This window comes from Rhinoderma darwinii, unplaced genomic scaffold, assembly GCF_050947455.1.
Source record: "Rhinoderma darwinii isolate aRhiDar2 unplaced genomic scaffold, aRhiDar2.hap1 Scaffold_679, whole genome shotgun sequence".
In the NCBI taxonomy this organism is placed as follows: Eukaryota; Metazoa; Chordata; class Amphibia; order Anura; family Rhinodermatidae; genus Rhinoderma; species Rhinoderma darwinii.
Window position 1 is genome coordinate 109,893 of NW_027464237.1, and position 25,622 is coordinate 135,514.

The 25,622-nt window shown below is 43.6% G+C and overlaps 1 pseudogene; it reads right to left on the bottom strand.

Annotated features, from left to right (window-relative positions):
• Positions 1-24,906: 24,906 nt before the first annotated feature.
• On the bottom strand, positions 24,907-25,025 carry LOC142728490 (5S ribosomal RNA; annotated as a pseudogene).
• Positions 25,026-25,622: the final 597 nt, after the last annotated feature.

Genomic DNA, 25,622 nt, shown 5'->3' on the forward strand with positions numbered 1-25,622 from the left:
GCCAATATTAATCTTTTCCTTTTATTAGCCAGTCTCAGATATGGCTTTTTCTTTGCCACTCTGCCCTGAAGGCCAGCATCCCGGAGTCGCCTGTTCACTGTAGACGTTGACACTGGCGTTTTGCGGGTACTATTTAATGAAGCTGCCAGTTGAGGACCTGTGAGGCGTCTATATCTCAAACTAGAGACTCTAATGTACTTGTCTTGTTGCTCAGTTGTGCAGCGGGGCCTCCCACTTCTCTTTCTACTCTGGTTAGAGCCTGTTTGTGCTCTCCTCTGAAGGGAGTAGTACACACCGTTGTAGGAAATCTGCAGTTTCTTGGCAATTTCTCGCATGGAATAGCCTTCATTTCTAAGAACAAGTATAGACTGTCGAGTTTCACATGAAAGCTCTCTTTTTCTAGCCATTTTGAGAGTTTAATCGAACCCACAAATGTAATGCTCCAGATTCTCAACTAGCTCAAAGGAAGGTCATTTTATAGCACCTCTAAACAGCAAAACTGTTTACAGCGGTGCTAACATAATTGCACAAGGGTTTTCAAGTGTTTTCTAATCATCAATTAGCCTTCTAACACAGTTAGCAAACACAATGTACCATTAGAACTGGTTGCTGGAAATGGGCCTCTATACACCTATGTAGATATTGCATTAAAAACCAGACGTTTGCAGCTAGAATAGTCATTTACCACATTAACAATGGATAGAGTGGATTTCTGATTAATTTAATGTTATCTTCATTGAAAAAAACTGTGCTTTTCTTTCAAAAATAAGGACATTTCTAAGTTACCCTAAACTTTTGAACGGTAGTGTATATGGTCTGCAGAATGCCTGTGTAGGACTGATATCTGTCACTATATGGTGGGAATATTGGTCTTTGTTTTACTACACACGTTTTTAGTACACAATTAAGAGTGTTCACATTATTTCTATATATTTGAAGTGTAGACCCCCAACAATTATTTCCTTTGATGGGTCCAAGGTACCTCAGTCAGACACTGAGTGTACACATCCTTGCATTAAAATATTGTATTACTGTCTGTAGCCTTAGAGGAGAATTTATTAACCTTGCTAAGCCGCTTATCTGGCATAGAAAAGTCCCAAAAGTCTCAATTTGCAGGAAAGTTTTTGGTCAGTTTACGCTGCCTTTGGCACCTTTTTGAAAAGTGTGTGGTGCTTTGCTTTTGTATGCTCTGGGACGCCTCTAGTTTCTTCTGAACCTGGGCCCAGACTGTGGACAGTTCCCGATGAACGAGATCTACCTCGGGATTGTTGGAACCACCAGGTGAAACAGAGGAGAACCGTGGATTAAACCCAAAATTACAGAAAAATGGGGAGACCCCTGATGAGTTACTGACCCGGTTATTAAGGGAAAATTTGGCGAGGGAAATGAAGGAGACCCAATCATATTGACAGTCAGAGATAAAACACCTTAAATATTGTTCTAGAGACTGATTAGTCCTCCAGAACAGACCCCTAAATAAATATTGACCCAAGACTAGACCCCTAAATAAATACAGACCCAAGACTAGACCCCTAAATAAATACAGACCCCAGACCAGACCCCTAAATAAATACAGACCCCAGACCAGACCCCAGACCAGTTCCCTAAATAAATAAATACAGACCACAGACCAGACCCCTAAATAAATACAGACCCCAGACTGGACCCCTAAATAAATATAACCCCAGACTATACCCCTAAATGAATGCAGACCTCAGACCGGACCCCTAAATAAATACAGACCCCAGACTAGACCCCTAAATCAATGGAGACCCCAGAGCAGACCCCTAATAAATAACAGATCCCAGACTAGACCCCTAAATCAATGGAGACCACAGACCAGTCCCCTAAATAAATACAGACCCAGACCAGACCCCTAACTAACTGCAGACCCCAGACCAGACCACTAAATAAATACAGACGCAAGACCGGACCCCTAAATAAATACAGACCCCAGACTAGACCCCTTAATGAATACAGACCCCAGACCAGACCCCTAAATAAATACAGACCCTAGATTAGACCACTAAATTAATACAGACCCCAGACCAGACCCCTAAATAAATACAGACCCCAGAACAGACCCTTAAAACAATGCAGACCACAGACCAGACCACTAAATAATTACAGACCCCAGACCAGACCCCTAAATTAATTCAGACTACAGACCGGAACCCTAATAAAATACAGACCCCAGACCAGACCCCTAAATAAATACAGACCTCCAGACCAGACCCCTAAATAAATACAGACCCCAGACTGGACCCCTAAATAAATAGAACCCCAGACTATACCCCTAAATGAATGCAGACCTCAGACCGGACCCCTAAATAAATACAGACCCCAGACTAGACCCCTAAATCAATGGAGACCCCAGACCAGACCCCTAATAAATAACAGATCCCAGACCAGACCCCTAACTAAATGCAGACCCCAGACCAGACCACTAAATAAATACAGACGCAAGACCAGACCCCTAAATAAATACAGACCCCAGACTAGACCCCTTAATAAATACAGACCCCAGACCAGACCCCTAAATAAATACAGACCCTAGACTAGACCACTAAATTAATACAGACCCCAGACCAGACCCCTAAATCAATGCAGACCACAGACCAGACCCCTAAATAAATACAGACCCCAGACCAGACCCCAGACCAGTTCCCTAAATAAATAAATACAGACCCCAGACCAGACCCCAGACCAGTTCCCTAAATAAATAAATACAGACCACAGACCAGACCCCTAAATAAATACAGACCTCCAGACCAGTCCCGTAAAACAATGCAGACCACAGACCAGACCACTAAATTAATTCAGACTACAGACCAGAACCCTAATAAAATACAGACCCCAGACTAGACCCCTAAATAAATGCAGACCCCAGACTGGACCCCTAAATAAATACAGACCCCAGACCAGACCCCTAAATAAATAAATACAGACCACAGACCAGACCCCTAAATAAATACAGACCTCCAGACCAGACCCCTAAATAAATACAGACCCCAGACTGGACCCCTAAATAAATAGAACCCCAGACTATACCCCTAAATAAATGCAGACCTCAGACCGGACCCGTAAATAAATACAGACCCCAGACTAGACCCCTAAATCAATGGAGAACCCAGACCATACCCCTAATAAATAACAGACCCCAGACTAGACCCCTAAATCAATGGAGACCACAGACCAGTCCCCTAAATAAATACAGACCCAGACCAGACCCCTAACTAAATGCAGACCCCAGTCCAGACCACTAAATAAATACAGACGCAAAACCGGACCCCTAAATAAATACAGACCCCAGACCAGTTCCCTAAATAAATAAATACAGACCACAGAGCAGACCCCTAAATAAATACAGACCTCCAGACCAGACCCCTAAATAAATAAAGACCCCAGACTGGACCCCTAAATAAATACAGACCCAGACCAGACCCCTAACTAAATGCAGACCCCAGACCAGACCACTAAATAAATACAGACGCAAAACCGGACCCCTAAATAAATACAGACCCCAGACTAGACTCCTTAATAAATACAGACCCCAGACCAGAACCCTAAATAAATACAGACCCTAGACTAGACCACTAAATTAATACAGACCCCAGACCAGACCCCTATATAAATACAGACCCCAGCCCAGACCCTTAAATCAATGCAGACCACAGACCAGACCCCTAAATAATTACAGACACCTAAAACAATGCAGACCACAGACCAGACCACTAAATAATTACAGACCCCAGACCAGACCCCTAAATAAATACAGACCTTAGACTAGACCCATAAATAAATGCAAACCCCAGACCGTACCCCTAAATAAATACAGACACCAGACTAGGCCCCTTAATAAATACAGACCCCAGACCGGACCCCTGAATAAATACAGACAGCAGACCAGACCCCTAAATGAATACAGACCCCAAACTAGACCCCTAAATAAATACAGACCCCAGAGCAGACCCCTAAATCAATGCAGACCACAGACCAGACCCCTAAATAAATGCAGACCCCAGACCAGACCCCTAAATAAATACAGACCCCAGACTAGGCCCCTAAAGAAGTACAGACCCCAGACCAGACCCCTAAATCAATGCAGAACCCAGCCGGACCCCTAAATAAATACAGACTCCAAACCAGACCCCTAAATAAATAGACCCCAGAGCAGAGCCCTAAATCAATGGAGACCCCAGACCAGACCCCTAAATAACTGCAGACTCAAAACTAGACCCCTAAATATTTACAGACCCCAGACAGAACACCTAAATAAATTCAGACCCCAGACCGGACGCCTAAATAAATACACACCCCAGACTGGACCCCTAAATAAATACAGACCCCAGACTAGACCCCTAAATAAGTACAGACCCCAGTGCAGACCCCTAAATCAATGCAGATCACAGACCAGACCCCTAAATAAATACAGACCCAAGACAAGACCCCTAAATAAATACAGACCCCAGACTAGACCCCTAAATAAGTACAGACCCCAGACCAGACCCCTAAATCAATGAAGACCACAGACATGTCCCCTAAATAAATACAGACCCCAGACTAGACCCATAAATAAATGCAGACCCCAGACCGGACCACTAAATAAATACAGACCCTAGACCAGACCCCTAAATAAATACAGACCCCAGACCAGAACCCTAAATCAATGGAGACCACAGACTAGTCGCCTAAATGAAGTACAGACCCCAGACCAGACCCCTAAATAAATACAGACACAAGACTAGACCCCTTATTGAATACAGCCCCCAGACCAGACCCCTAAATAAATACAGACCCCAGACCAGACCCCTAAATAAAAACAGACCCAAGACTAGACCCCTAAATGAATACAGACCCCAGACCAGACCCCTAAATAAATAAAAACCCCAGACAAGACCCCTAAATCAATGCAGACCACAGACCAGACCCCTAAATAATTACAGACCCCGGCCCAGACACCTAAATATACTCAGACCCCAGACTAGACCCCTAAATAAATACAGACCCCAGACTAGACCCCTTAATAAATAAAGACCCCAGACCAGACCCCCAAATTAATGCAGACCCCAGACCGGACCCCTAAATTAATACAGACCCCAGACTAGACCCCTAAATAAATGCAGACCCCAGACCAGACCCCTAAATATTTACAGACCCCAGACCAGACCCCTAAGTAAATGCAGACCCTAGACCAGACCCATAAATAAATACAGACCCAAGACTAGAGCACTAAATGAATACAGACCCCAGACCAGACTCCTAAATAAATACAGAGGCCAGACCAGACCCCTAAATAAATACAGACCCCAGAGCAAACCCCTAAATCAATGAAGACCACAGACAAGACCCCTAAATAAACCCCTAAATAAATACAGACCCCAGACTAGACCCCTAAATAAATGCAGACCCCAGACCGGACCACTAAATAAATACAGACCCTAGACCAGACCCCTAAATAAATACAGATCCAAGACTAGAGCCCTAAATGAATACAGACCCCAGACCAGAACCCTAAATCAATGGAGACCACAGACCAGTCCCCTAAATGAAATACAGACACAAGACCCCTAAATAAATACAGACCCAAGACTAGACCCCTAAATAAACACGGACCCAAGACCAGTTCCCTAAATAAATGCAGACACCGGACCAGACCCCTAAATCAATGCAGACCACAGACCATACCCCTAAATAAATACAGACACCAGACCAGACTCCTAAATAAATACAGACCCCAGACTAGACCCCTAAATAAATGCAGACCCCAGACCAGACCCCTAAATAAATACAGACCCCATACCAGAACCCTAAATAAATGCAGACCCCAGACTAGACCCCTAAATAAATACAGACCCCTGACCAGACCCATAAATAAATGCAGACCCCAGACCAGACCCTTAAATACAGACACCAGACCAGACCCCTAAATAAATAAAGACCCAAGACTAGACCCCTAAATGAATACAGACCCCAAACCAGACCCCTAAATAAATAGACCCCAGACTAGACCCCTAAATAAATACAGACCCCAGACCAGACCCCTAAATCGATGCAGACCACAGACCAGAACCCAAAATAATTACTAACCACAGACCAAATGCCTAAATAAATTCAGACCCCAGACCGGACCCCTAAATAAATACGGACCCCAGACCAGACCCCTAAATAAATACAGACCCAAGACTAGACCCCTAAATGAATACAGACCCCAGACAAGACCCCTAATTAAATACAGACCCCAAACCAGACCCCTAAATAATTACAGACCCTAGACCAGACCCCTTAATAAATCAAGACCACAGACCAGACCCCAGACTGCACCCCTAAATAAATACAGACCACAGACTAGACCCCTAAATAAAAACAGACCATAGACCGGACCCCTAAATAAATACAGACCCCATACTAGAACCCTAAATAAATGCAGACCCCAGACTAGACCCCTAAATAAATACAGACCCCTGACCAGACCCATAAATAAATGCAGACCCCAGACCAGACCCTTAAATACAGACACCAGACCAGACCCCTAAATAAATTAAGACCCAAGACTAGACCCCTAAATGAATACAGACCCCAAACCAGACCCCTAAATAAATAGACCCCAGACCAGACCCCTAAATGAATACAGACCCCAAACCAGACTTCTAAATAAATATAGACCACAAACCATACCCCTAAATAAATGCAGACCCCAGACTAGACCCCTAAATAAAAATAAACCCCAGACCAAACCCCTAAATAAACACAGAACCCAGACCAGACCCCTAAATAAATGCAGACCCCAGACCAGACCCGTAAATAAATGCAGACCCTAGACCAGACCCCTAAAAAAATACAGACCCAAGACTAGACCCCTAAATAAATACAGACCACAGACCTGACCCCTAAATAAATACAGACCCCAGACAAGACCCCTAAATAAATACAGACCCAAGACTAGACCCCTAAATGAACACATACCCCAGACCAGACCCCTAATTAAATACAGACCCCAGACCAGACCCCTAAATCGATGCAGACCACAGACCAGAACCCAAAATAATTACTAACCACAGACCAGATGCCTAAATAAATTCAGACCCCAGACCGGACCCCTAAATAAATACGGACCCCAGACCAGACCCCTAAATAAATACAGACCCAAGACCAGACCCCTAAATAATTACAGACCCTAGACCAGACCCCTTAATAAATCAAGACCACAGACCAGACCCCAGACTGCACCCCTAAATAAATACAGACCACAGACTAGACCCCTAAATAAAAACAGACCATAGACCAGACCCCTAAATAAATACAGACCCCGGACTAGACCTCTAAATCAATGGAGACCCCAGACCAGACCCCTAAATAAATACAGACCCCAGACCAGACCCCTCAATCAATGAAGACCACAGACCAGTCCCCTAAATAAATACAGACCCCAGACCGACCCCTAAATAAATACAGACCCCAGACCATACCCCTAAATAAATACAGACCCCACATCAGACCCCTAAATTAATGGAGACCACAGACCGGACCACTAAATAAATACAGACCTTAGACCAGACCCCTAAATAAATACAGACCCCAGACCAGAACCCTAAATCAATGGAGACCACAGACCAGTCGCCTAAAAGAAGTACAGACCCCAGACCAGACCCCTAAATAAATACAGACCCCAGACCAGACCCCTAAATAAATACAGACACAAGACTAGACCCCTAAATAAATACAGACCCCAGACAAGACCCCTAAATCAATGCAGACCACAGACCAGACCCCTAAATAAATACAGAACCTAGACCAGACCCTTAAGAAAAAACAGACCCAAGACTAGACCCCTAAATGAATACAGACCCCAGACCAGACCCCTAAATAAATACAAACCCCAGACAAGACCCCTAAATCAATGCAGACCACAGACCAGACCCCTAAATAATTACAGACCCCGGCCCAGACACCTAAATATACTCAGACCCCAGACTAGACCCCTAAATAAATGCAGACCCCAGACTGGACCCCTAAATAAATACAGACCCCAGACTAGACCCCTTAATAAATAAAGACCCCAGACCAGACCCCCAAATTAATGCAGACCCCAGACCGGACCCCTAAATAAATACAGACCCCAGACTAGACCCCTAAATAAATGCAGACCCCAGACCAGACCCCTAAATATTTACAGACCCCAGACCAGACCCCTAAATAAATCCAGACCCCAGACCGGAACCCTAAATAAATACAGACACCAGACTGGACCCCTAAATAAATTTAGACCCCAGACTAGACCCCTAAATAAATACAGACACCAAACCAGACCCCTAAATAAATACAGACCACAGAGCAGACCCCTAAATCAAAGCAGACCACAGACCAGACCCCTAAATAAATACTGACCCTAGACCAGACTCCTAAATAAATGCAGACCCCAGATCGGACCCCTAAACAAGTACAGACCCCAGACCAGACGCCTAAATACATACAGACCCAAGACTAGACCCCTAAATTAATACAGACCCCAGACCAGACCCCTAAATCAACGCAGACCACAGACCAGACACCAAAATAATTACAGACCCCAAACAAGACCCCTAAATAAATACAGACCCCAGACTAGACCCCTAAATAAATACAGACCCCAGACTAGACCCCTAAATGAATGCAGACCCCAGACTAGACCCCTAAATTAATACAGACCGCAGACCAGACCCCTAAATAAATACAGACCCCAGACTAGACCCCTAAATAAATACAGACCCCAGACTAGACCCCTAAATGAATGCAGACCCCAGACTAGACCCCCAAATTAATGCAGGCCACAGACCAGACCCCTAAATAAATACAGACCCCAGACTGGACCCCTATATAATACAGACCCCAGACAAGACCCCTAAATAAAAGCAGACCCCAGAAAAGACCCCTAAATGAATGCAGACCCCAGACTAGGCCCCTAAATGAATACAGACCCCAGACCAGACCCCTAAGAAAATTGACCCCAGACTAGACCCCTAAATAAATGCAGACCCCAGAACAGACCCCTAAATAAATAGACCCCGGACCAGACCCCTAAATAAATACAGACACCAGACTAGACCCCCAAATTAATGCAGACCCCAGACCGGAACCCTAAATAAATACATTCCCCAGACCAGACCCCTAAATAAATTCAGACCCCAGACCAGACCCCTAAATAAATTCAGACCCCAGACTGAACCCCTAAATGAATACAGACCCCAAACAAGACCCCTAAATTAATGCAGACTACAGACCAGACCCCTAAATGAATACAGACCCAAGACTAGACCCCTAAATGAATACAGACCCCAGACTAGATCCCTAAATAAATGCAGACCCCAGACTAGACCTCTAAATAAATACAGACCCCAGACCACACGCCTAAATAAATGCAGAGCACAGACTAGACCCCTAAATACAGACCCCAGAGTAGACCCCTAAATGAATGCAGACCCCAGACTAGATCCCTAAATAAATACAGACCCCAGACCAGACCCCTAAATAAATGCAGACCCTAGACCAGACCCCTAAATATTTTTATGACCCACCAGACCCCTAAATATTTAATGACCCCAGACCAGACCCCTAAATAAATTCAGACCCCAGACCAGACCCCTAAATAAATACAGACCCCAGACTAGACCCCCAAATTAATGCAGACCCCAGACCGGACCCCTAAATGAATACAGACTACAGACTAGACCCCTAAATGAATACAGACCCCAAACCAGTCCCCTAAATTAATGCAGAATACAGACCAGACCCCTAAATAAATACATACCCCAGACTAGACCCCTAAATAAATGCAGACCCCAGACTAGACCCCTAAATTAATGCAGAATACAGACCAGTCCCCTAAATTAATGCAGAATACAGACCACACCCCTAAATAAATACAGACCCCAAACCAGACCCCTAAATAAATACAGACGCCAGACCAAACCCCTAAATATATTCAGACCCCAGACCGGACCCCTAAATAAATACAGACCCCAGACTGAACCCCTAAATGAATACAGACCCCAAACCAGACCCCTAAATAAATACAGACCCCAGAGTAGACCCCCAAATTAATGCAAACCCCAAACCGGACCCCTAAATAAATACAGACCCCAGACAAGACCCCTAAATAAATACAGACCCCAGACCAGTCCCCTAAATAAATGCAGACCCCAGACTAGACCTCTAAATATATACAGACCCCATACCAGACCCCTAAATAAATACAGACCCCAGACTAGACCCCTAAATTAATACAGACCGAAGACTAGACCCCTAAATGAATACAGACCCCAAACCAGTCCCCTAAATTAATGCAGACTACAGATCAGACCCCTAAATATATACAGACCACAGACCGGACCCCTAAATAAATACAGACCCCAGACTAGACCCCTAAATAAATGCAGACCCCAGACTAGACCTCTAAATAAATACAGACCCCCAGACCACACCCCTAAATAAATGAAGACCCCAGACCAGACCCCTAAATAAATACAGACCCCAAACCAGACCCCTAAAAAATACAGAATCCAGACCAGACCCCTAAATAAATACAGACCACAGACCAGACCCCTAAATAAATACAGACCACAGACTAGACCTCTAAATAAATACAGACCCCAAACCAGACCCCTAAAAAATACAGACCCCAGACCGGACCCCTAAATAAATGCAGACCTTAGACCAGACCCCTAAATAAATAGACCCCAGACCAGACCCCTAAATAAATAGACCCCAGACCAGACCCCTAAATCAATGCAGGCCACAGACCAGACCCCTAAATAATTACAGACCCCGGACCAGACCCCTAAATAAATTCAGACCCCATACTAGACTCCTAAATAAATGCAGACCCCAGACCAGACCCCTAAATAAATACAGACCACAGACCAGAATCCTAAATAAATACAGACCCCAGACCAGACTCCTAAATAAATACAGACCCAAGACTAGACCCCTAAATGAATACAGACCCCAGACCAGACCCCTAAAAAAATACAGACCCCAGACTGGACCCCTAAAAAAATACAGACCCCAGACTAAACCCCTAAATGAATACAGACCCCAGACCAGACCCCTAAATTAATGCAGACCCCAGACCAGACCCCTAAATCAATGCAGACCACAGACCAGACCCCAAAATAAATGCAGACCCTAGACCAGACCCCTATATAAATACAGACCCAAGACCAGACCCCAAATTAATGCAGACCCCAGACCGGACCCCTAAATAAATACAGACCCCAGACCAGACCCTTAGATAAATGCAGACCCTAGACCAGACCCCTAAATAAATACAGACCCTAGACCAGACCCCTTAATAAAAACAGAACAGACCCCTAACTAAATACAGACCCCAGACCAGACCCCTAAATAAATACAGACCTTAGACCAGACCCCTAAATAAATACAGACCCCAGACCAGACCCCTAAATAAATACAGACCACAGACTAGAACCCTTTAATAAATGCAGACCCCAGACCGGACCCCTAAATAAATACAGACCCCAAACCAGACCCCTAAATCAATGAAGACCACAGACCAGTCCCCTAAATAAATGCAGACCCCCAGACCGGACCACTAAATAAATACAGACCCCAGACCAGACCCCTAAATATATACAGACCCCAGAACAGACCCCTAAATAAATACAGACCACAGACTGGACAACTAAATAAATACAGACCCCAGAGTAGACGCCTAAATGAATACAGACCCCAGACTAGACCCCTTAATATATACTGACACCAGACCAGACCCATAAGTTAATGCAGACCCCAGACCGGACCCCTAAATAAATACAGACCCCAGACCGGACACCTAAATACAGACCCAAGACTAGACCCCTAAATAAATGCAGACCTCAGACTAGACCCCTAAATAAATACAGACCACAGACTGGACCCCTAAATAAATGCAGACCCCAGACTAGAACCCTAAATAAATACAGACCCCAGACCAGACCCCTAAATAAATACAGACCATAGACCAGACCCCTAAATAAATACAGACCCCAGACTAGAACCCTAAATAAATACAGACCCCAGACCAGACTCCTAAATAAATACAGACCCCAGACCAGACCCCTAAATAAATACAGACCACAGACCAGACCCCTAAATAAATACAGACCCAAGACCAGACCCCTTAATAAATACAGACCCCAGACCAGGCCCCAAAATTAATGCAGACCCCAGACCGGACCCCTAAATCAATGCAGACCACAGACCAGACCCCTAAATATTTAATGAGCCCAGACCAGACCCCTAAATAAATACAGACCCCAGACTAGTTCCCTAAATAAATACAGACCCCAGACCAGACCACTAAATAAATGCAGACCACAGACCAGACCCCTAAATAAAAACAGACCCAAGAATAGACCCCTTAATAAATACAGACCCCAGACCAGGCCCCCAAATTAATGCAGACCCCAGACCGGACCCCTAAATCAATGCAGACCACAGACCAAACCCCTAAATATTTAATGACCCCAGACCAGACCCCTAAATAAATTCAGACCCCAGACCAGACCCCTAAATAAAAACAGACCCCAGACTAGACCCCTTAATAAATACAGACCCCAGACCAGACCCCCATATTAATGCAGACCACGTACCGGACGCCTAAATAAATAGACCCAAGACTAGACTCATAAATAAATATAGACCCCAGACCAGACTCCTAAATAAATGCAGACCCCGGACCAGACTCCTAAATGAATACAGACCCCAGACCAGATGGCTAAATAAATACAGACCCCAGACTGGACGCCTAAAAAATACAGACCCCAGACCAGACCCTCAAATTAATGCAGACCATGTACTGGACGCCTAAATAAATACAGACACCAGACTAGACCCCTAAATAAATACAGACCCTGGAATAGAGCACTAAATTAATACAGACCCCAGACCAGACCCCTTAATAAATACAGACCCAGACCAGGCCCCTAAATAAATGCAGACCCCAGACCAGACCCCTAAATCAATGGAGACCACATACCAGTCTCCTAAATAAATACAGACTCCAGACCAGACCGCTAAATAAATACAGACCCCAGACCGGACCCCTAAATAAATACAGACCCCAGACCAGACCTCGAAATAAATACAGACCCCAGACTAGACCCCTAAATAAATACAGACCCCAGACCAGACCCCTAAATAAATGCAGACCCCAGACCAGACCCATAAATAAATACAGACCCAAGACTAGAGCACTAAATGAATACAGACCCCAGATCAGACCCCTAAATAAATACAGACCCCAGACTAGACCCCTAAATAAATGCAGACCCCAGACCGGAGCCCTAAATAAATCCAGACCCCAGACTGGACCCCTAAACAAATACAGACCCCAGACTAGACCCCTAAATAAATACAGATCCAAGACTAGACCCCTAAATAAATCCAGACCCCAGACCGGACCCCTAAATAAATACAGACCCCAGACTGGACCCCTAAACAAATACAGACCCCAGACTTGACCCCTAAATGAATACAGACCCCAGACCAGACGCCTAAATAAATACAGACCCCAAACCAGACCCCTAAATAAATACAGACCCCAGAGCAGACTCCTAAATTAATGCAGACCACAGACAAGACCCCTAATGAAATACAGACCCAAGACTAGACCCCTAAATGAATACAGACCCCAAACCATACCCCTAAATAAATACAGACCCCAGACCAGACCCCTAAATAAATGCAGATCCCAGACCGGACCCCTAAATAAATACAGACCCCAGTCCAGACCTCTAAATAAATACAGACCCCAGACTAGACCCCTAAATGAATACAGACCAAAGACTAGACCCCTAAATTAATACAGACCCCAGATCAGACCCCTAAATAAATACAGACCCCAGACTAGACCCCTAAATAAATACAGACCACAGACTAGACCCCTAAATAAATACAGACCCCTAAATATAAACCCAGATTCTATATTGTGGATGAAAAGGGTTTTGCCAATAACCTGAGCAAATAACCGTTGTTTATCTCTACTGTAGGAGTGGCATGTATTGCTACTGTGTTCTGCAGACCCCTGACCAGGCCATAAGAAACCCTGGTTGGGAAACACAGCTCTGGACACTAGACTGGCACTCATGATGCCCACATCAGACATGGCAGAGCAGGTTACTGCCAGACAGGTGCCACCTGAGGATTCCATGACCTCTGACATCATGTGACCTGCACACGACCAACTGCCGTTTACTTTCAACTGTCGACGGCAGCGATCGGACTGAAGTCTACAGGCAGGAAGATATTGGTGAAAATGGCGTCCAATGGACATGGAGAAGACGGCGAGAAGAGAGAAGAGGAGAAGAGGAAGAGGGAGGAGGACAGCGTCACCGGATTCAAGAAGATGACGAAGAAGAGGAGAGGAGCCAAGAACAGAGGATTGGAGGATGAGGAGCCAAGACCTGGGAGCAGCCAAGACCCTGGAACATCCAGCCCCTATGCCAGGCTTACCATTAGCCGCTTCACCATCCACCAGGTCCTGGGTAGGGGCAGCTTTGGCAAAGTGAGTATAATATCTAAATATTTCATTTTATAGGGTGGTAAACCTAAAGTTGACCTTTTATCTCCATCAATTGTTCTCTGTTGTCACCATGTTATGCTGGATGGATGATGGGTGTAGTGTTCTCCTATGGGATGCCTAATAGGACATCCAGAAGTATTCCTGCCCCCATAACCACTACTTTAGTTTTTCATTTTAGTATTTTTCTGTCGACATATGAGAGATTTTGACTTTTGGGGGCACGAGTTGTAGTTTTTAATGGCTCCATTCAATGTACCATATCATTTACTGGGAACATTGTAAAAGGCTGTTTTTTTTTAGGTGAAATAGCAAAAAAAAACAAAACAGCAATTCCTCCATTGGTTTAATAATTTGGCTTTTATGGTGTTAACTAAGTGGTAAAAATGACACGTTACCTTTATTCTGCGGGTCAGAACAATAACGGGGATACCAAAATTATATTGGTTTATTTTTTATACTTTTTATCCAATAAAAACAATTTGTAAAAACATTCATTTGTTGTGTCTCCATATTCTGAAACCCAGAATTGTTTTTATTTTTCTGTTGATGGGGCGGTGTGAGGACTTGTTTTTTGTGGGGCGAGCTGTACTGTTTATTGGTACTATTTCGGGTTACATAAAACTTTTAATCACTTTTTAACTTTTTATTCCATTTTTCGAGGCGCTAAACAAAACGAAATAGAAAAAAGTTTATTTATTTATTTTGACTGCAATATTTATGTATCGCTTGAATTGTTCTTTTAGCCTCCTCCTATTAAGCTTAGTAGGAGGACCAAGTTGGCAGACCTTGGGGTCTTCATTAGGCCCCCTGGCTGCCATGACAACTATCTACACACTGTGATCGCGTTGCAGGTAGGGGTTATGGGGTGACAGCGGGAGCTTACCTCTATTTAACTGTTTAGATGCCACGGTCGCTATTATAGCGTATGATCCTGCTCCATACTACCCCCACCAACTAAGATAATTATGTCAAATGTGGGTAAGGCGTGAAGACCTCTCCATACAGGACCCAACTGCAGACACTGCATTATGCTGGGAGCTCAGCTTTGTTCTGCTGTAGAGTCCTGGGCACTACCCGACTGACCCACCTCTCTGTCCACCCCTGTTCCTTCTTCTTCTCATGAGGAATCTCCATTTGTTTTCCTCAGGTGGTCCTGGCATCAGTCCCCGGCCGAAACACCTACATGGCCGTAAAAATGATCACCAAACGGGACAATACGGACGAAATTATGAGAGAGCGGCGGATACTCCTAGCGGCCAGACACTGCCCGTTCCTATGCCACCTCTATGCCGCACATCAATCTGAGGAGCGGGCATTTTTTATCACGGAGTATCTGTCCGGTGGCAGCCTGGAGGCTTTGATCAGGATGTGCGGCTGCTTGAACATCGGCAACGTAAGGCGAGTAAATAATCAGGAGACTGAGGGGGGTGGAAAGAAGAAAAGGTGAGGGGGAGGTCAGATGAAGGATAATGCAGAGAATGCAGAATACAGGCTGCCATAATCAGCGCCTCCTCTCTGCTAGAGACCGCACACACTCCATCATAACATGATATTAGGGAATTGATAGAGGAAGATTTCATGACATTGAGACTCCGCTCTGTTCTCCCCATCAGATTCTACACAGCAGAGATGATATGTGGCCTCCAGTTCCTCCATGGACACAACATCGTCCACCGGTAAGCAGAACTTCCCCCTTCTTTCATTCTCCTTTACATGCTGGAAACAGTGCACCCAGCTTTCCTACATTCCTGAATGGCTATTCTGCTTGGTGGTGCAATGACCCATCCCCCGTCTCCTGGATCACTGGGCGGATTTGTCATTCTCTCGTCTTATTTCTTTGCAGAGATCTAAAGCCGGAGAATATAATGTTGGATGCAGATGGCCACGTCCGTATCATCGACCTGGGATTGGCCCAAGATGGCGTCACCGCCTCCAATAAGATCCGTGGAGTGTCGGGAACGTTGCATTACATGGCCCCCGAGGTGCTTCTTAGAAAAAAATACGGCACCGCAGTTGACTGGTGGAGCCTGGGGATTGTGGTGTCCAGGATGGCAGCAGGACGCTCCCCATTTTACAACGGCCCCGTCAGGCAAATGGCTATCAAAGCCATCACCACCGCGAAGCCTAAATTTCCAACTTGGCTTAATCCTGACGTGAAACATCTGACCAAGAGACTGGTCCGTAAAAATTCTAAGAGGCGCCTCGGTGTGTGCGGGAACATCAGAGAGCATCCATTCTTCTCCACCATCGGCTGGGAGGAACTGCAGGAGAGGAGGGCACAGCCACCATTTACACCATTTGTGCCCGTTCTGGAGAACCAACATCTGAAGTGGCCAGAGAATAACAAAGCCCTTCACCCCTTGGCCGGGTTCAGCTTCATGTCACCAAGCTGGACCCGATAAGATCTCAGGACAAGGGCCCAGAACTTCATGCCTCCTGACCCGCGCCTCAAGTCTCTGCTGCTGTATGTCACCTCGGCTGCCCAGACCATCATCTCTCTCCTTACCATCTTCATGCCACACCTCTGCCATCTTGCTGCTGCACCAGAGCCTTGACTTGCCATCCTCCAATCCCGGGCAGGCATCTGACATCACTCCAGCCTGAAGATCCTCTACACCCCCCAGGAGCGGCCTGTGCTTAGTTTCCATCTGGGGAGATCAGGAATAATAGCCGCATGTTGTAGTCCTGGGGCCGGAGCGGCCATTATACCTGATCTCACCTCAGCACAGGCCAGGTAAGTAATGCACCCACATCACCCACATGACTCACATCACCCACATCACCCCACTATATAATAAGTATAGACACCACACTACATGATAAGTATAGACACCCGCATATAGACGCATAGTACATTTAGATTAGACTTTAGCCTTTGATCCTGGGATTATTCTGATCGCCATATTTGGGGTCAGGAAGGAATTTTCCCCCCTAATATGAGGACAATTGGCTCATTCCTCACAGGGGGTTTTCGCCTTCCTCTGGATCAACACGGCCTTAAATAGGTTTAGGATGATAGAGTAATAAGTAGTAACACACATAAGTAACATAATATAAATATAGAAAATAATTTAAAAAAATAATTCTTAATTTAATACAATTTATAGTTTACACATAAATAAATACAGAAGTTCATTAAAAATAATAATAAAAAAAATGAATAATTTTCCCCTAGTCTTTCCCCATATTACACATGTTACACTTCAGCCTTTGATCCTGGGATTTATGCCGATCGCCATATTTGGGGTCAGGAAGGAATTTTCCCCCCTAATATGAGGACAATTGGCTCATTCCTCACAGGGGGTTTTCGCCTTCCTCTGGATCAACACGGCCTTTAGATAGGTTTAGTATAATAGATAAATAGATGACACATACATATACACAGTATATAATAATAGTAGTCTTAATACTTCTAGAATAATCTCCTAATAATAAAATATAACCTTCCCTTATCTGTAAATAAAACTTTCCTTTTACCCCCTACATCTTTGTGCTTGTCTTTATTCCCATTGGACTTCTGTGTAGTAAATGTTGTCCGAGCTCTGAGACCCCCACCAATCACTAGAACGAAGCAGCTGAAGGTCTCGTGTGAGCGCTCAGCCGCTTCTTGTCTGTTCGGCTTTTTCCGGAAAAATGTATCGGGCTCATAGACTTTCTATTGAGTCCGTTCACCGATACATTTATTTCTGGAAAAAGCCGAACAAACACGAAGCGACTGAGCGCTCACACGGGGGCTTCAGCTGCTTCATTCTAGTGATTGGTGGGGGTCTCAGTGCTCGGACCCCCACCAATCCAATCTTCTGACGTGTCACTATGTCACTATGACATGTCAGAAGTTTGTCAAACGTTTAGCTACACTTTAAAGGTATATGTCAGATTTAAAGCCCAAATGTGGTGTGAACAGAGCCTTACAGGGGTTGTCAGGTTTTTACAATACCGTTTTGCTAGAGGGGTCCAGTAATCTGTGGGGGAACTTGCTGCAAGAGTTTAATTTCCCTACAGCATCTCTAAAGGGGAAGTAAAGTATTACACAGTTCTATAATCACCGGGCTGGGCATGTAATACATGGATGTGATGGTCCTCCTGAGCAGGAGATGATGTTTGTTGCCCCTCTCCATTCTGGATAATTAATCAGGTTCCTGAACGGGGGAACCCACACTATTACCCCAAAATTCCCTAATAGGGCATTTGAAAATGGGGTTTCCAAACCAGAAAACAGCTTTAATGGTTATATAATGATAAGTGAGAGTTTGTTACAATGTATCAGTGCAGGAGAGAGCTGAAGTACAGGCTATTTAGATTGTGGAGGATTATCTAAACGGGATACACTGAATGGGGCACAGTGGGGGATGGAGGATCGGCTACAATGCTGCCCCCTACAGTCAGGGCCCTCACCTCATGGATGCTCCTGTTATCAGATCCTTCACACCAGAGATCAACATTCATGAAGAAGAAAAATCCCCTGCAGAGACGTCCACACCGAGAGATCCAATAGGACTGGTCTATACAAGGAGTCGTCATATCCGGGGGCATATTTACAGCCATGCCCCCATATTATAAATACTTTATTCCTGTATACATGAGAAGTTCTACAACTTTATAATATCATTTATGTTTCAATTACTCACCATTTTCAAGATCTGTTTGCTGTCAGTGAATGAGGACACTCTTGCTTACATTCAGATGCAGTGAACCTGTACATCGCTAGTCCTGCTCTCAGCTAAGAAACATAAAGTAGATTAGGAAGTTGTAGAACTTTTCATTTATACAGCAATTAAGCTTTAGTTACATAAAATCGGAAAACACACAGGAAGAGGATTCATTATCGGTAGTACTACAGTGATCTGGTGCCCGCAGGTATCTAATGGTAAATACGGCCCTGGTGGGTACCTCACCTTTATGTGACAGGCCATAAAATGTCATATAGGAAAAAACGTAAGAAAGAACTTACCATACGGGGATCATATATGTTATGTCGCTGGAAGAAACCTGCAGCACCGACACCAATGGAACATGAGGATGACGCCACTCAATGTGCCGTCCATCACGCCCATCGCCCCACGCGTTTCACTCCACCTGTAACTCTGCCGACTAACGTGAATACTGACTAAACACAAACTCTGACCGGCCTCATCACTAGTCCCTATTGTCATGCAGCCGCCTCCGATAGAGAATTTACCCTAATCCAGTGGTGGTGAAGTAACCCCAATCTACTTACATGTGGTTTCCAGTAGTCAGTGGTACATATAGTATCCAAAGTCTGGTGGCCAGTGGTACATATAGTATCCAAAGTCTGGTGGCCAGTGGTACATAAAGTATCCAGAGTCTGGTGGTCAGTGGTACATATAGTATCCAGAGTTTGGTGGCCAGAGGTATATATAGTATACAGAGTCTGGTGGTCAGAGGTACATATAATATCCAGAGTCTGGTGGTCAGTGGTATATATGGTATCCACAGTCTTGTGGCCAGTGGTATATATAGTATCCAGAGTCTGGTGGCCAGTGGTACATAAAGTATCCAGAGTCTGGTGTCAGTGGTATATATAGTGTCCAGAGTCTGGTGGCCAGTGGTACATATAGTATCCAGATTCTGGTGTCAGTGGTATATATAGTGTCCAGAGTCTGGTGGCCAGTGGTATATATAGTATCCAGTCTGGTGGCCAGTGGTATATATAGTATCCAGAGTCTGGTGGCCAGTGGTATATATAGTATCCAGTCTGGTGGCCAGTGGTATATATAGTGTCCAGAGTCTGGTGGTCAGGGGTGTATATATAGTATCCACAGTCTGGTGGTCAGGGGTATATATAGTATCCAGAGTCTGGTGGCCAGTGGTATATATAGTATCCAGAGTCATGTGGTCAGTGGTACATATAGTATCCAGAGTCTGGTAGTCAGACAAGACCCATATCTGAAGAAGGTCAAATATATGGCTCGAAACGTTAAACCTATTTTTGAATTACTACTTTTCGCTATATGTGAAATAAAATGTCCCTTATTGCGTAATAACTTGGAGTGCTGAGTTCCCATTTATTATTCGTGGTACATATAGTATCCAGAGTCTGATGGTCAACGGTACATATAGTATCCAGAGTCTTGTGATCAGTGATATATATAGTATACAGAGTCTGGTGGTTCGTGGTCCATATATTATCCAGAGTCTGGTGGCCAGTGGTATATATAGTATCCAGAGTCTGGTGTCAGTGGTATATATGGTATCCAGAGTCTGGTGGTCAGTGGTATATATAGTGTCAGAGTCTGGTGGTCAGTGGTATATATGGTATCCAGAGTCTGGTGTCAGTGGTATATATTGTATCCAGAGTCTGGTGTCAGTGGTATATATATATATATATATATATTCAGGAGAAATAAATCTTGCAGCACTCCAACAGGAAGAATCAAAAAAACCTGTGATTTATTCAAGCCAACATACAGAGGTGCGACGTTTCAGTCCAACATTAGGACTTTTTTCGAGCATAATGGTGTGTACAACAGTCATGGTTTCTATAGTGTGCATCAAATACAAGCAATCAAGCTCATTACAATAGTATCACAAATACAAACAGCATTTAGTTACGTGTAAAACCAAAGTTACCGTATCAAGAAATAAACCATTGATACAGAAAGTGACAAGTGACATATGTAATAACATCTAAAAACGTCTATATATTAGAACGACTTAATATAGACCTAATTACAATGTCATCAAATATTCCACAAGATGTGTATCAAGTTACGCTGTCAGACCACTGACCAATCAAAAGACTGATATTTAATTTATGCAAAGTGCTGGTATGTGTTTGACTCAAGTCCTCCCTATCAGGCATTTATTGTTAGCAGGTGCGCATGCGTCAGGCTGACAGCGCCAGCAAGTCACGTCTATAGGAAGTTGCCTGGTTACAGGTAATCAACAAACTCCTGACGCCATTGTGCACACATTCCACTAGCGAGAACCGGAAAGAAGTTCCGCAACACGTTGCCAAGTGACAGGTAACAATCAATATTATTGTAAATAGCTTATCAAGCAAAATGTTTCACAAATACATATAGACACAAAATACATCAAACCACGGAATGACAGAATTGATAAATATTCAGGACATATATATGTCCGAAGATGTCCAGGATCAGTATCAAGAAAAGGTCAAACACCTGTATATACAAATGTATATGTATGAGAGGGAAGCAGCAAGAAAAACCAAGTGCAGCAAATAAATCCATTCCTAAATATGTCATAGAAATTCTATATAGTCGATGGCAGTTATAAGGTATATTAAACTGCGGATAAAGGATTCCCACGAAAGGGGAGGGATCAGGGTCCCAGTTATGTGCTCCATGAAAAGCTACACCAAGGTTAGTAGAGCGACAGTATCCCACTCCCGTGTGCCAAGTCCAACCACAATAACCAGCAATCATGTATCCAACCCATGAGAACTCCACAGTAGCTTATTACATCAGTCAGTTTATACACTAATATTTACATTATTGCTGCGCCCCTTTCACATACATTGAAAGAAATATTATCATTAATACATGAAAACTATTCACAGGACATCAAAATTTGAATATCCAATTTCCATCTTCCATTTATTCTTGGTCAATTTAGTATCTTGTGGTCTGAAGTGGTCTACATTCACCTTATGATCTAAAATAGAAAAATAAAGTGTCAAAGATCAAGGTATATATATATATACATCTCATATAAAAAATACAAAACCCAAAAAATAATAATAGACAAAAGCAGAACATTGCTAGAGGATGAATGCAGATGTCAGAGATGAGTCTCAGAGAGTAGCCCTAGCGACATTCAATTCAACATTCAGACCTTTCCCTCTCAATGTTTCCAAAAGGAAAATCCACTTTGATTGACATTTATGTAGTAATACATTCCTATCACCCCCACTCTGGGGAAGTGGAATATGTTCCAAAATCAGACATTTTAAATCTCTTTCGGTATGTCCTAGTTCCAAAAAATGTTTCGCTACAGGCAAATCTCGTGTATGTTTCCTAATGGAATACCGATGGTTATTCAACCTAGTTGTGAAGTCGCAGGTGGTTTCACCAACATATAATAACTGGCAGGGGCACCATAACACGTCAATTATCCAATCAGAATCGCACGTAAAGTGCTGTCTAATGTTGTACTTTCTGTGTGTTTGAGGGAGCTCACATACATTGCCCCTACACATGAGTGGACACTTGATCCATTTATAGCAGGGCACCCGTTCACATGTGTAAGCTTTCTCTTACTGAGATTGAGTGCTGCTGCTTTCTCTGTTTGAATATATTTGGATCTACTCAGCTGGCACCTTATTCCACTTTTTCTATTGCTGATACCATGGAACAAATCGGTACTTTGCAGGATATGCCTTCAGCCAACTCTACTGTTTTTAGGGAGGAGGACATTGCTAGAATTTTGAATGGAGCAGAAGGGGATGTCTCTTTCTTGAGTGTACCATCATTACCAGATGTAAAAAGAAATTTGGAGTTTGAATCAAAAAGGTTGATCAATGTGGAATTGCATCTCCTTACACTTGGTCAATATTACAAAAACAAGATGATTCCACGTGGTTTGCGTCCCCATTTGAAGCCTACAATGCATACTCAACATGATGAATTCCGTATCAAATATGAGCAATTATCAACTAGGTACGCTTTGGATATAATTTTATTGAATATGGATTTTTTACAGAGAGATTTCATTTGTGTAAAGGCTAAAGTAAAGGAATTGGAGAATGTATTACAGTCGCTAGTGTCTGCTGAGGATTTTGATCTACATATTGAGAAATTACATACTACATTGAGTAAAGCTAGATTGGAGACAGAAACCACCAAGAAAAGAAAATGGTATAGAGACCAACTTGATTATAAGACTGGACACGTTTATTCATGGGACAACTCTAATGATCGTATGGTGGGACCACCAAGGAGGGAACATAAAAATCGGGATATATACAGGAACATCAATGGTGAAGATCGACCTCTTCATCAGACCCAGAGTAACAGCTCAAGCCATACAGATTATTTAGGAGTCGACAATATGGAAATCAGAAACGAAAACCCACCAGGAGAGCGGGACATAAGAGGCGCCGACGATCTACACTTGAATTATCTGCATTGGATGAGTTGTGAATTCATAATATCTTTAGTTGATCTTATATTAACATCCAACTACTTTACCTTTGATGACAATTATTATATCCAACTTCAGGGCACGACAATGGGGTCCAATATGGCCCCTACCTATGCCAACCTCTTTATGAATATGGTTGAGGAGATGTTCGTCTATGTGTCCCACCACTTCAGACATGTTTTGTGGTGGTGGCGATACATAGACGACATCTTCCTCATCTGGACAGATAGTGAGGCTACTCTTCAGTCCTTTCATCAATTCCTTAATTAGATCGATGACAATTTACAGTTCACAATGACTTATTCAGTTGAAAAAATAGAATTCCTAGATGTTTGTGTAAAATTGGTTGATAATGTGCTAATTACTGGGCTATATACCAAGGATACGGATCGAAACACACTCTTAAGATTTGAAAGTAGCCATCCCAAAAATATGACAAGATCATTACCATTTAGTCAGATGGTTAGACTTAAACGTATTGTTGATGACCCTACTGAATTGGATTCATCCTTAGATCGTCTGGTATCTAATTTTGTGGAAAGAGGATATCCTAAACGGTTACTATATGCTCATAAACAAGAGTTGATGGTATCCCTAGGGATAAGTTAATAAAAACGACTAAAAAAGTGGACAAACATCGGATACCATTTATTTCCACCTATAATGATTTGAGCGGGGACATTTCAAAAATTCTGAATAAACATTGGTGAATTATTAATAACAGTTATGAACATATTGGTGAGCTTAACAGCCCACCTCTTATGTCATTTAGGAGACCTCGAAATCTACGTGACAAACTGGTTAAATCCAAGACAAGTAAGATATCCAGCAGTGGTAAACAGACCTTATTGAGATCGTTAAAACCAGGGAATGTTCCCTGCTATAAATGGATCAATTGTCCACTCATGTGTAGGGGCAATGTATTTGGGCACCCTCAAACACACAGAAAGTACAACATTAGACAGCACTTTACGTGCGATTCTGATTGGATAATTGACGTGTTATGGTGCCCCTGCCAGTTATTATATGTTGGTGAAACCACCTGCGACTTCAAAACTAGGTTGAATAACCATCTGTATTCCATTAGGAAACATAAACGAGATTTGCCTGTAGCGAAACATTTTTTTGACCCATTTGAATGGCCATTGACATTAAATGCTTTAATCCATAATCCTTTTTAATCGATTGTGAAACAAAATCTAAACGACATAATAAAAAGTCAACCGCACCACGTATTCCCAGACAGTCTCCCACACTGGTACTAGCGAGGGCTTAAGCTGTGTAACTTCTGTGATCTGACGAGAGCAGGCACATTCAGCTTAGAATGGCCATTGACATTAACAGGTTCCCGACCGCTGGCCGTAAATATACGGCCAGCGGTCAGGGTCTCTAAAGTCCGCCGTATAGACTATTTACGGCGGCACTTCAGAGACTGTGCACGCGTGATCGCGTGCACACAGCTCTATGCCCTGGCTGTTGCTAACAGCCATGGGCACTGGGCAGAATGTCAGGGGTCAATCTTTTGGACCCTGAACATGTGATCGCTGTGACAACCAATCACAGCGATCACATGCATTTCTGCATAGAAAACAGTGTGCACGCGATCGCGTGCACACAGCCCTGTGCCCACGCTGTTACCAACAGCTCTGGGCACTGGGCAGAGTATCAGGGACCAATCTGATGGTCCCTGAACATGTGGTCACTGTGAAAACCTATCACAGCGACCACATTTGTTTTATTTAGACTTTTCTGGCAGTAAATCTCCTGCCTCTTTTCTTCTCCTCAAACATTGTTTCAGTTTGAGGAGAAGAAGAGACTCGGGAGAATTGCTGCCAGAAGAATACTGTGAAAAAAAATACAGTTACACTCTAAAACATTCTCTGTATAGATAGATTTCTATCTATCTATACAATCTATCTATCCATCTATCTTT